This window comes from Euphorbia lathyris, chromosome 3 (assembly GCF_963576675.1).
Source record: "Euphorbia lathyris chromosome 3, ddEupLath1.1, whole genome shotgun sequence".
NCBI classification, from domain to species: Eukaryota; Viridiplantae; Streptophyta; class Magnoliopsida; order Malpighiales; family Euphorbiaceae; genus Euphorbia; species Euphorbia lathyris.
In genome coordinates, this window is record NC_088912.1 from 12,182,913 (window position 1) to 12,197,751 (window position 14,839).

Sequence of the window (14,839 nt, forward strand, 5' to 3'; positions counted from 1 at the left end):
TTAATTATGGCTGCCAACTTTATGGACCTTTTGACCCTTAATTCAATGCAAATATAGACTAGAGATGGGGATGGCTACTGTACCCGCACATACTTGGTACTATCTGATCCTAATGGAATTACCCGTACTATATATAAAAAGGATATATCATAAGTATGAACATAAATCCCTTAAATATGATTATTTGATTCAGATTGACCTGATTGAATAAGGAGAGTTACTAGTTAGTGTTTATGTCCCGTCTTCTTACCGTTTTTTGCCTTTTTGTATTCGTTACACATTGCTACGGGGAACCAACATTAGTCCTCAAAATAAATTTAATCAAGTCCTATTTATGGGAATATGTTCAGAAACAACATTAGTCTAGGAAAAAATACAATATCATGTAATATATAAGGTGACAAATAATTAATACTTTATATCCTCTTATAATCCTAAGTACAAGCTTATTTTTATTACAGAAAAATAAAAATGAAGGGAAACACTAGCTTAATTTTGACGAGGAGGGGGTGGAGGACTATGGCCAGGATTAGATCCTGTTGGTGGGTAATCATCCAACTCTAGTAAATTTTGCATCCAATCTTCCACCTTCAAAAAAAAAAAAGATAAAGATAATAAAATTGTAAGTTGAAACATCCAAAAAATTAAATATTAATAGGAAAATTTTAAGAAAGTGTATAACATAGATAACATAGAAGTACTTTATAACACATGTGAAAATGAATCCTGATTTTGGATCTGGACTAACTAGTGATCCAGACGAACCAGAAACCAATCAAATCCCGTCCAGTGAGAGGTAGTAAAGCAGAAAAAGTTAGGATCCACAACTACTATGCATTTAAACTTTTATCTAAGCCACTGCGTTAATCACTATTTCATTTATTTCTCCCAATCAACTTGGCTATTTCTGAAAAATATATATCTACATATATTGATACTAAAACTTAAAAGATTTAATAGCATATAATCAATAAAATCTAAAAAATATACCTGGAAGGCATTGTTGAAAGAAGAGACATCTTCAATACCAGAGGCTGTAATCATGAAGAGAAATGGATGATGATGCTAATTAACATAATCAACTTAATTATTAACATAAAATATAAATTAAAGAGTGAATTACTTGATGAAGGGGCAGAGTTGAGGGAGATCATAAGGTGAGAAAGAAATAGCAGAATTAGTAGTTGATGAAAAAAAATCTTGCTAGTCATATTCTGAACTGGTCCGGTCTGGTCTGTTCTAGTCTGGGACGATGAATTTATATTGCAGATGGCAGATCAAGTTGAAACAAAACAATTAAAAAGTCCACCAAACATATTTACAATACAATGTACAATTTACAATACAATGTACATTTCCTTTTTGGCAGATTATATTACCTAAAGTGTGCTTTCCTTTTTGGCTTTTTCCATGAACACATTTACGATACAATGTACAACTTACATTTTTGGCTTTCCTTTTTGGCAATTTCAATTTTTGGTGTTCATTATCTAATTGAATTTCAACTCAAATCGTCACCCATGTTAGAAGTAGTAAATATTTCCCATTGATTATTTTTACAATTCATAAAATTAGCATCAAAATCTTGCAATGATAGATTATATTTTTATGTAAAAATTAGATTCTAAATATCATCATAAGTGTATACATATAAAAAAAACATTCGAACCTTATGGACTAAAGAAAAAAAATTATATATATAAAGAAACCATCTTAATATTTTTTTTCCCAATTATCAATTGGAACGTTTAACATTTCAAAAAAACAAGTTTTATACGGGGTGTTGGACCCCATATTTACATACAATACAATCATATCAAATTCTAGACTTATTTGATGATAAAATGAGGAACAATAGGACATGAATTAGGAAAAGTGAAGAATTAATGATTTTTATAAAATATTATTTAGGATTAATTTGATAATTCAAAAAATCACTTAGTAGATTGTCAACCAGTTAAAATATTCAATTGAGTTAAAATCACTTATTTCGGTAAGTTAAAATATTTAATTTAATGTTTTAATTTAAATATTATTAATTAAATTTTTTATATTTAGTACTTTATATTTTTAATATTTATCAAACAGTTACATCATTTAATAGATTTTTCAAGTCATGTTTTTTTACCTCTAATATGCTCTAACAAAAATTCTAACTTCTTTCCTGATTTTCTGCTCTACAAAAAATTCACATTGCACGAGTCATTTTGCAATAATTTTTCCAGTCACCTTGATTTGGTTAAATCAAAAAATAATTTACATTGTTTCTATTCCTGCCAACTTCGATCGCAAACTTTCGTTTCACCTAAACTTTTACCCGAAACCCGATTTTTTAAGCCATTTCATATCCCCAAAACACCATTTATTGCTACCATTTATTTGCATATTACTTAGCTGAAAACAGAATGAATGTAAAAATGCTAGAAATGCACAAACAAAAAAAATTTGGAAAACAAGAAAAAGGTAAAAACCGAACAAAATGTGAAAAATAGAAAAAAAATGAAGAACCTGAAAAATAGTAAAACCGAGAAAACTGAAAAACAAAAAAAAAGCGATAAAGGTACCAAAATAAGCCTAAGGTTTTTGGGGAAGTAACAATTTAGGCTCAACGTTCAAAATAGCACCAATATAGGCTTAACGTTTACATCATAATATCAATTTAGGCTTAACGTTTACAATATAACATCAATTTAGACCTCACGTACAAAATAGCATCAATATAGGCTTTATAAAATAATACGAATTTAAGCTTAACGTTTACAAAATATATCCAATTTAAGCTAAACGTCACAATTAAATTAACCATATTATATTCTTTTCCTATTAACTTTATATGTTATCTTTTTATTTAGTTCTATTTTTTTATTTATTATAATACAATTAATTAGTTTTCTTGTCCATTAAAACCTTATATTTATTTTTCATCAACCATTCCATAACTCCAAAATTTTATGGCTCATGTAATATATGCAAACTAAAAGTAATTGAATATCCAATTTTATTTTTCGAACACTGAGATATTCAATTACTTTTAGTTTGCATATATTACATGAGCAATGGAATTTCGTAGTCATGGAATCATTTATGAAAAACAAATATAAGATTTTAATGGGCAAGAATACTAATTAATTGTATTATAATAAACAAGAATATAAAACTAAATAAAAAGACAACATATAAAGTTAATAGGGAAAGAATATAATATAATTAATTTAATAATAACGTTTAGCTTAAATTGTATATATTTTGTAAAACGTTAAGCTTAAATTCGTATTATTTTGTAAACGTTAAGCCTATATTGGTGTTATTTTGTACGTGATGCCTAAATTGATGCTATATTGTAAACGTTAACCCTAAATTGATATTATGTTCTAAACGTTAAGCCTATATTTGTGCTATTTTGAACGTTGAGCCTAAATTTGTACTTCCCCAAAAACCTTAGGCCTATTTTGGTACCTTATCCCAAAAAAAATTATGAAAATATGAAAGAATGTGAAAATGCTAGAAACGCGCAAACACAAAAAGAAACCTGGATAACGGTGAAAACCGAAAAAAATGTGAACAATGCGTATGACAAATATTAATTGTAAAAACAAAAAAAAAGGAAAAACTTGAGAAATGAGAAAACGGGAAAATAGTGAGTGAGAAAAATGCGAAAAATGTTAAACAGTGCAAAACAGTAAGAGCACGGAAAACATGAAAAAAACCCTAAAAACCAAAACAAAGACGCTTTTTCTTTTTTCGTTTTACATATTTGATGTTTTTACCATTTTTTTATGTGTTTTGTTCCTTTGAATTTGGGGTCATTTATGTATTGTTTGGTGGGGAAGAGGAAGTTAAAGGTTAGACTTTAGAGTGAGAAAGCGCCAAAAATGACATTAAAGAAATATGGTTTCATAGGGAATGTGATACGAAATAACTCTAATTCTTAAAAAAATTTATTTTGAGGTTGTTAACATTAAAATTTTACAATATTAACTCAAAAGTCATCCATTTCTAAATGTCAACCAACACGGTCTTCATTTTGACAAAAACAAAACCACAATCCTTCATCTACAAATCAATATAAGAAGTGTTTTTTTGTTTTTTAATTATAACTTCTAATGTTCCCTAGATGATATTTTAATATAAAAAAAATTACAATTGTTACCCGCAACACAACTTGAACATCTCATATGTCTTTATATGTCATCTTTCACAGATATAATATTAACTGGTTAAAATTTCGTTCCTTATGTTTAAAATAAAATTTTTTGCATAACCAGGTTAACTTGCCAACACAAAATGGCCTAATATACTTCTATATTTATAAATTGTACAATTAGCACAGTTTATATATTTACACATGATTTCGTATTTTATTGCAGACGCAACTTAAAAATCTCATATTTTTACATATCATTTTTTTTATAGATATAGTAAAATTGCAATTAATTTATGAAAACAATACACAAACCCAACATAATATTACTGGTGGGTTAAAATTTGGTTAAATAGATTTAGAATCAAATTTTTAGAAGACCCGATTAACTCAGCCTGATTTAAGTGAATGACCAAATTAAAGTCATCATCAAAGAGTCCATATGAACACTACTCCTAATACAAAAATGACATTGAAATTTTAAAAGTATTAGTATATTCTATATTTTTAAATTGCATCATTAAAAAAGTTTATAGATTTACATATGAATGAAAACAACATAGAGCTAATTATGTTTGACCATTTTTTTTAATTGGGTTTACTGATTTTTTTTTCAACCAAATGAAGCTACCTACCCACTAAACCTTATGAATATGATGGTTAGAAAACATGGAAACCAAATCCTGTCAAAGTGAGAATATTAGGTTGGTTCAATGGACCAAATCCCCTCTGCTCCAAGTTTCCATATATAAAAACCAAATTCTTCTGTATACTTGCAATTAAATATTTTTTATCAGATCCTGTAAGATGTTCAGTTTTACTATATATATATATAAATATCCCTCCAATTGGATAACTTAATGCAATACACTTATCTATGGCTATGATTTTATCAACATGTCTGTTCACATACAAACCCAGCATATACAAGTTAATTACAAAAATACCATTCCAAATCTCATATATAAACAGTTGATTCATGAACAGAAACCCTAGCCACCCAAATCTCACATATATATATATCTCTTCACCAACATTGTTTTCTTTTATTAAGAAAGTCTTTTATTATGTATCTCAGTAAATCACACTGATATTCAGTTGTATTTACTTAAAAAAATGAAGGATTTCTCCATCAAAGTCATCAAATGAACAGTTGCTTTCACTTCTACAGGAGTGGTCGCTTGCTTGTGCTTTTCCAAGAAAATGTAAGTATACTCTTTCTCATTGCTTGTATATTGTTCATTTGATGCATTCAAAACCGTGTCTACAATTCCTTGAACTGATTTTTAGTTTGTTTTTCTAATCTACCCAAAGCTCCTAAATTTAATATATATGTATGACTTTCCAATTTGAACTGTGGAATTTGTTCTTTTGCCTTCTGAAATTTGCATATTTGGGAGCAGTTGCAATATGGTAGAATTGGTGTGTGAGTACATCATTGGGGTTGTAAACTAGATTGTTTAAATTTGTATCATTCCTTATAGAGAGACATGGAGAGATATGTAACGATATGGCTATTGAATTTATTTATTTTTAAATCAAAAGCAATGGAGAAATTTGAATAGATCTACCTTGCAATACTTAAGAAATAAAAAGAAATTGGAACATATCTAGAATAATAGTGAAAAATCGGAATCAATCTCCAAAACACATAATTTTAACTTAGTTACTTTTGTGCAGCAAAAATGACATTGAAGAAACATGAAGAAAGTCCTTGTGAAGATATGAGTGCTTCAGCCAATCTAAGAAACAGGAAGAACGAAAAAGTATATTCTAGCACTGATTGCAGAATGTCGCCGGCGAAAACACTCCTTACAACGAATATGATAAGAGGTTTTGAATTATTTATTTTCTGTTTGTGTTAACTTGACCCCCTTACATTTAGATTTGCACTATTTAAATGAAAAATGATTAAGTTTATGTTTTAGAACATTTGGTTTTATTGATTGGTTCATTGTGTTGTTAAGTTGTATGAAGAAATCCCTTTGTAAAATGCTATTTATTTTCAAAAGTTGATCTATGGTGTGTGCTAAAGCTGTGGTTCTTGTTTCATATTGATGAAATAATAGAAGAACGTTGATATTTTGGTTTTGTTGATTTTTTTACGTGTGTTTCTTAAACTGTTTAAACTTGGGTTTGTTATGATTAGGTCAATAAGTTTTGTCCTTATCCTCTTTTCTAAATTATGGTTGTTTACTTGTCATCGGTCAACTTCATTTCTGATGGTCATATTTGCTAGCCTACAAAAGATTAATATTGTAAAAAAAATTAAGCACTTGAGGAAGTCATGTTTAGCTCTTGTCAGCAGCATTTAGTGTCTTTGATAGCCACAATATATATATATATATATATATATATATATATATATATATATAATTGTTTTATTTTGCTTAATATGTTCATCTTTCCCTTTTAAATTATGACACCATTAGTATTTTAGAATGACTTTTAAGTAGGGTACATAATTTGTGTGGATGGATGGATAATGTTTTTATGGTTTCAATTAACAATTTATTATTTTAAATTAGTTAATTCTAATCCAATTAAAAAAATCGCTTCATAATGTATCAATCAATCCAATCAGATTCTTGTGGTTTTTGTATTGCATTTATGGGTCCCATGTAATTTTACTACCTCTGTTAACGTGATATTTGAAATATACAACAATATATAATATATCTAAGGATTTATATAATTTTTGGATTAGAAAGGTTACGTGAGTATATGAAATTCAGGTTTCTGTATCTCATGGTTTTCGTTGGCATTGTTCTGTTGGTTGCAGGAGGAATGCAAAGATTTGCATCAAAGAATAAGAGATGGTTTACTTAATGGATAGCAGTAGATAGACTATAAACTATCTTAATGCCTCAATAAAGTACAGAACAGTTAAGGTGCTTAGGACTGGTGCTACTTCAGCCGTTGAAGATGAACAACTACTAGTATACTACTTGACCATATTGGTGTTTTAACTTTCAAATTAGATACAGAAATCAAGGGCTGGCAATGGTGACAGAGAGCACATATATATGCTTTCAGTTATTGGAATTCATTAAATAGGAAACGAGCCAACTTTCAGCAACTAAATAGGGCACAATACTTAAAAGGAATATCTTAGGTGGACATTTTTTTTTGTTGTAGCTCATGTAAAAGTTGAAGGCTTTTGACGTGGATTTGAAAATTTAACTAGGAGTTTGCAGACAATATCTTGTGTTCTGCAGGAGAAGTCCAATTCAGTTGCTTCAAAATTAGAGTTGTGGGCTATTGGGATGGATCCGGGAAACTAACTTCAGAGGTAATATTATATATGCAAACACAAACGTCCAAACTCACTCGATAATAGAGAAATGTCTTTCGGATTTGAAACCTATAAATTGTTTATTGGATAATAAGATATAAGCAAGCACATCTCAGAATGGAGGAAGAAAGAAGAAACATAAGAACAAATATTTGTGCTTCATGCCCTTCCTTATGGGAGAGAAGTTGAAGTGGTTAACAAGTATGTCAAGTCTAATAATCATTGGGATGGATCCAGGTTTGATGGTAACTTTATGATGGCTGTCACCAAGGAAGTTCAAGTTGATTATTTCCGGACAAGGCTTCTGCATTTGGTGGTAACTCAATTAGTCTTTCTTACTATTGTTTTTGCACTTGTCATTGAGGCAGTTTATTTGGAAATTTCATTCTATGGAAATTTCATGTTATAGGGCCAAATTTTGTAACAAACTATATGAGTTTCTGTATAATCCATATTCATATCCATATGTAGAAGCTGAGTTATAGAATTGTAACGTTCATTCAATTAATGAAGAAGCATTGTTTTAATCTTCTTGTTACTGCTCTCCTAAATTATATTAACAGCAAGATATTAAATGTGCTTGGACTGTGGGTTTCAAAGGGTTCCTAAAGGAAGGTTTTGGCTTAGAGGTTGCAATTATGTACACGATACCAACTTTAAAAAAGTTAGTTCAGATTCAAGATTTAATGACTTTTAGACTTAGCCTTCATGATGGGCTTGAGGGTTTCATCTGTTCGGATTCTTATACTCCAGCGGCTCCATGCGATTGGCATGTTGTTGGTTATATAAACAACCAAATCAGTAAGGTTGGACTTCCTCGTCTTCCACTCGCCGGTCTATTCAGGAACCACGGGAAGGATTTCTTTGCTGACCTGTGGAATCACGAAGACTCAACAGTGAAATGGAAGACGATGCAATATACCTGACAGCACGAACAGCTGAAGTGGAAAATGAATGTAAGGAGTTCTTTGTGGACCAGTGAATGGCCAATGGGGTTTGGGAAGTACTTTATGGTTTTGGGATAAATGGGGTACAAAAATAGTTAAGGTTACCACATTATAGACATAAGTAATTATTTTTTATTGTGCCACAGAGTCATTTTCGTATTGGTTCTTAGTGCCATGTCACTAACGGAATAAACACCAGTTAAGTCTCTATCTAATATAGGCGAGATTTTATATAATTGAATAGGTCAAAGACCAAATGTGATCAAATAATAGGTAATGAACCAAATGTGTAATTTTTGGATAGATCAAGAACCAAAAGCTACGTTGACCTTTTTGAAATTAGCACTGAAATAATCATTGGTGCAATTTACTCAATATAACATACCCATCAAATGAAAACCGATATATAAAATTAGGTTTATATAAGTTGGGCGGAGGATGTGATTTTTGAATTTTAGACCGATGGCTGAGAGCCATCCATGAACAAGTCTAATCACTTTAGGGAGATTATATATTAGACAATGTGTTCCACCTAGAAAAAAGACCTTCCATTTAAGTTTAGACATGTGTATCACTCATCAATTAAAAAACCTTTTCTTGATTTGCTGTTCTTCATAGGGAGATCATCACTGGCGACTCCACACCTTAACTCAATTCCATGAATTACACGAAGCAAATTCCATGATGAGATTTCACACATTATTTAATTAAAAAACATAAATTACTGCACTAGTTTTCTCTAAGATGTGAGATACTGTGGCCTTATGATGGTTTGGATAGGGTCACAGCTGAAGATGCTCAAGCTTTTCAATACTGGCAAATCAGTGGCACAATTCCCACTATAAAAACATTCAAGTTTAGGAGAAGATAAAACATTAATAACTCCTTAGATTTGGGAACACAACTGGAAATTAGAGTTAAATCACGCGAAAGTAACTTCAGTGTTAAAAACTAATAAGAAATCTTCAAAATTAAGTTGATTAATCATTTTTTAAAATCAAGTTTAGGGAGCTGGTCATATGAAATAAGCAAGGTTAGAGAGCTGGTGATACATAATAAGCCCGTTCAGGGAGCTGGTGATGTATTAGGCCATACAAATATGCATTTTTAGTTGCACTGATTCTTGAAGAATATCCATAATGCTTGTTATTATCACAACACATAACTTGGTACTAAAATAACAAATTTTTTTTTGTAAGACCATATTAATACTAAATCAAACATAAAGATCTTTTGAGACAAAAAAGTTGTTATTTTAGAATCCTTATGTTTGAGTTAGTATTAATATTATTTTATGATTCTACCACAACTATTGCTTATTCAAAATTCAATGGCTATTTCATCATATTATTCCTTTTCACCTTGTTGTTGTTGCACTTTATGTTGATTACAAATAAAAAAAATCTTCAAATGGTTTTGTGTTGGAAGGGCACAACAATTTCTTGATCAGTTGGACAAACTTCTTCAAAATAGCCTTAAAATTTGACAAAATTTTCATAAAAGCACAGTGATATATTGTTAATTATATACCATGATGCATAAATGTGAAATATGAGGGGAGATGGTGGAATGAAAATGGTCACACCATTTTGCTGTCATGCTAAAACAAGCAAAGTTAATGTCTTGGTGCTAATATAACTCAGCCTATGTATAATGCACAAAGTCATATAGTTTGTTACTATATTTGGCCCTATAACATGGAATTTCCATGGAATGAAGCAGCAGATTGATTGATTGCAGCCGCAACTTCTAGCCTTGTGAATTAATATGATAGAACCAAATAAACTGCCTCATTGACAGGTGAAAAAACAAAAGCAAGAAGAATTCATATGACAGATGCAGAAGCTTTGTCAGCAAATAATCAACTTGAACTTCCTTGGTGAGAGGCATCATAAAGTTACCACCAAACCTCAATCAACTTTGTACAATGCCTTTTTCTTCATCTTCCTATAGGTTTTCTTGGGTTTATCTCTACCCACTTTTAACTGTTTCCTCCACTCGGCTGATTATTAGAGTTCAGATACTTGTTATCCACTTCAACTTCTTTCCCATCAGACCTATCAGGAAGGGAATGAAGCACAGATATTTGTTCTTAAGTTTCTTCTTTCTGCCTGCATTCTAATATATGTCTGCTTCCTTGTGCATTGTTCAAATCTTGCTGATCACCAGGAAATAGAGGTAAGGAGGAATGAGTTCCAACAATCTCTCCACTTCCTGCTTTCGCTTTCATGCCAATAAAGGATCCTGTAATTTGCCTTGTTTATATCACTTTTTTTTAGCTGGAGATATTAAACCTGGAGTTTGTATCACTTTTTTTTAGCTGGAGATATTAAACTTGGAGTTTGTATCCTTGTGTACCAAGTCTTGGTTAATTTCAGACTCTACTGCTTTCAGCAAATCTAATGAGTCAAAACATTCATCTGATTACATAGTCACACTACTCAGAATTATCAGAACTTAAGAAGATGATCATCAAGATCTAGCAGTTCCAAGTAGTCGCCTGTGGAAAAATAATGTTATTTGGGGGCATTTTTATCAAGTAATTTCTCTGTTCTCCTCTCACTGCCATTTGATCATCCTTCTCCACCTACAACATCAAGTTAATGGACTTCAACCCACAAATAGAAAACAAGGTAAATGATGAAATTAGTTCAAGTATGCTCTCATTTTTTTTTCTCCGTTGAAAGTACACATTTTGTATCCTAGATTTCTTTACAAATGAATTGGATAGCCCTCTAGTGGCCAAAATAGACACCAAGAAAAGGAAAACTGCTGCAACAAACATTAACAAAAGAATCAATCATGCAGTTACAAACTAAAACAACTGTCAATAACAGAATCAATCACACTAATCCAACAACAAAAACTGAAGAAAGAATAGTCATAAGCCGCTAAAAGCCTTATTAAAATTTCTATAGAATTCCTAATAACATACCACTAACCCCAAAATGGACCTATATTATTTTGATAAGACTAATAGCATTGGTTAAAGGCATTTGATAATAATATTTAACACCATAATGAACCCAGTCAATAAAAACAATTGTTCCCAAACAAAAATTGGATCATTTTTTATTGGGGTAAGGTACCAAAATAGGTCTAAGGTTTTTTGGAGAAGTACCAATTTAGGCTCAACGTTCAAAATAGCACCAATATAGGCTTAACGTTCAACATAGCACCAATAACACTAAGTGTTCAAAATATTGTGTATATTCAATTACTTTTAGTTTGCATATATAACATGAGCCATGGAATTTAAGAGTGATGGAATTGTTGATGAAAAAACAAATATAAGGTTTTAATGGGCAAGAATACTAATTAATTGGATTGTAATAAATAAGAAAATAGAACTAAAATAAAAAAGATAACATATAAAGTTAATAGAAAAAGAATATAATATGGTTAATTTAATCGTGACGTTTATTATAAATTGGATATATTTTATAACTGTTAAGCTTAAATTCGTATTATTTTGTAAACGTTAAGCCTATATTGGTGATATTTTGTACGTGAAGCCTAAATTGATGCTATATTGTAAACGTTAAGCCTAAATTGATATTATGTTCTAAACGTTAAGCCTATATTAATGTTATTTTGAACGTTGAGCCTAAATTGGTACTTCCCAAAAACCTTAGGCATAGTTTGGTACCTTATCCCTTTTTTATTTAAATAATGCAAATTTAACAAATAGGAAGTAAATGTTAATATAAATAAAAAATTAGTAATTCTTAGCTTACTTGCAGCCTCTGACCATCTCAGTGCTATAATATGTGCAATAGCATCGATTTCGCCGGCTACGTTCTGCAATCAGTGATTGAATATCTTTTTTTCTTCTGATTTGGTATGACTGCCTATAAAATGATATGACGCACTAACATCTTGACATGGATTTTCTTTATGTTTCTTCACCATCATTTTTCCGTGCAGAAAATTCAATAACTCAAAATCACCCCTTCTCATTCTGGATTTGTTCAGATTTTTTTAATTCCTTAAACATTCAAAGATAGGCTTATTCTGATTTCGCCATCAGATTTGATTTCGAAAAAAAGAAGACAAAGTTTACAATTGTTTGTCCACCACAATCACCTTTTGTTATATGTTTGAAAAATTTTACTTTGTATTCCCAACATGAGTAACTATACATTCCAAAAGGTGTGTGCAATGGAACATGCTTGATTCTAACATGTCATCAATAAAAAATTATGTACAAATCTTAATGAAGAACTGCTAATTACACTACACAGACAAAAGTAGATGCAATACAAATTTGATCAAGTCAAATGTATTAATTAAAGTCGTTATAACTTATTTGCATCCGCAACTAAAAAAAATAAAATTAATTAATTAAATCCACCTATATGGATCCAGAAACACCTTATTTAGAAAGCATAACTTTCATAAAATAACCTTAAAAACACACACGCTGATACTAAATGTCTGTAAGACATAGAAGCTCACTACATACAAAATCTCTGGAACCAAAACAACAGACTTGCCATCCATCTCAAACCAATATTGCCAAGGATGGTTATCAAGGTCCACCAGAACTACATCAAGCATCAGGTGGTCATCATAACAGCCCACAGAAAAATAAATCCCTACTTGTTTATAAACTAAGACCTGATCTATCAATTTATATGGACTTCAGTGTTCTGTCAAGTCCAAACCTAATTGATTCAATAAAGTTGAGCTACTCCCACTACTAATCATTAAATCAAATGCTTTATCCTTGAAAGCATAGAAATCCCCAACAATAAAAGATGTTTAACAATTAACAAGCTAAATTATTATCTCCGCATACATAAAGTATGTCCTTTTTTTCCAATTATTAGTTCATTGTGCAAAAAAATCAGAAAATTCTTAGTTGACAATGCCTGAGATGAATTCACAACAAATTACATCATCTTTTATAACAGCCCTTCAAATTATCTCACTATACAAACAAATTGGATGATGTGGGTTGCTGTAGAAGTAAGACAAATGTAGGGTTTTGTTATATATAGTGTGAAATTAACAATTATCATGTAATATAATATTAAGTTATATATTTTCCAATTTTAATCAATAAGAATGATTGGTTGAGAGATAATAAGTTGTGGTTTTGACACTCATTTTTTCCATTTACAACTATTAATATGTTTTTTTATAGGTTTAATTACACGTAGATGCCCTATGGTTAAGTGAATTTACAGATTGGTATATGTGGAATTTGCACATGGCTACCTTTGTTATTTTTTTTACTTTGCCAAATTTAGCCAATAACCACCTGAAAATTAAAATTTTCAAAACTTAATATTTTAAGCAACTTTAACTCTTCAACTTTTTCGGTTTTCAGTTATTTAGGTATTGTTTTTTTTTTCATGATAAAGGGTAATCTTATCATTTTAAATTTTATTTAGTCTAAATTGACCATTAATCCTAATAGGACTAAAAATTTGACAAAACAATAACTTATTGTATAAATAATTTTTTATAAAAATATAAAAACTGATTAGTGTAATACTCCCTCCATTCCACTATATAAGTCATTCTAGGGTATTTACCCAAATTAAGAAATATATTGGTTAACTAAAAAAAATTCTATCTCCTGTCACTATTGGGTAATAAGCATTGGAATATTAAAAACACATGTACCAATACAAAAAAAAATATTAATATTTGGACAAAAAAAATTAAACTAAAAGTTATTGGAATCCTAGAATGACTTATATTTAGGGAAAAAAACTAATTTACTAGAATGACCTATATAATGGAATGGAGGGAGTATGATTTTGTAGGACACTTTTTTTTTGGTAGAACAAAAGAAAATAAAAACTAAACCACCTAGCTTCGAATTAATATGGTAAAACAAACCCCAAAATTATGATGCAAAATAAAGATAAGGGGTGTTCAGAATAGAAATGACCATCATAAAATCAGCATCAACTCTATTGTGCTCCTTGAAAATGAGCGTGCTGATCTCTCTGACAAGATTATCAGATCCAAGGACATTTAATTGGTACAATAGCTTTAGTATTCAGCTTCTAAAGCTCAATGTGGAAAGAAGACCCTTAATTTTTACTCCACAAAATTAATTATTAACCATGTTAAAATCATGTGTTCTATATATGGTTTAGGATTTTTCATTGTCATTTTAGATCTATTCAAATTTCTTTTGATTTCTTAAAATTTGGAGGTAGATATATTCACATTTATCCATTATTTTGATTTACATATATCTCTCTGTCTCTCTCTAAGCAAATTTAAACAATCTTGTTTACAACCTAAATGATCTACTGGAACACGAATTCTACCATTTGGCAACTGCGTTGCCCCTAATATCCAAACTTTAGAAGGATAAAGAACAAACTCAAAATCAATGCAAGGAATTTGTAGACACAGTTTTGAATCGCATCAAATAAACATATATACAAAAATTGAAAGAGAGTATACATACATTTCCCGGAAAAGCATCGG

The 14,839-nt window shown here is 30.2% G+C and overlaps 1 long non-coding RNA gene across 1 annotated transcript; it reads right to left on the bottom strand.

Moving 5' to 3' along the window:
- Nucleotides 1-353: 353 nt before the first annotated feature.
- On the bottom strand, nucleotides 354-1,243 carry LOC136222275 (uncharacterized). Its single transcript, XR_010685582.1, has 3 exons — nucleotides 1,124-1,243; nucleotides 991-1,034; nucleotides 354-588 (listed from the first exon to the last, which is right to left on the bottom strand). It is a non-coding gene; the product is annotated as an uncharacterized lncRNA (long non-coding RNA).
- Between the last annotated feature and the right edge of the window lie 13,596 nt (nucleotides 1,244-14,839).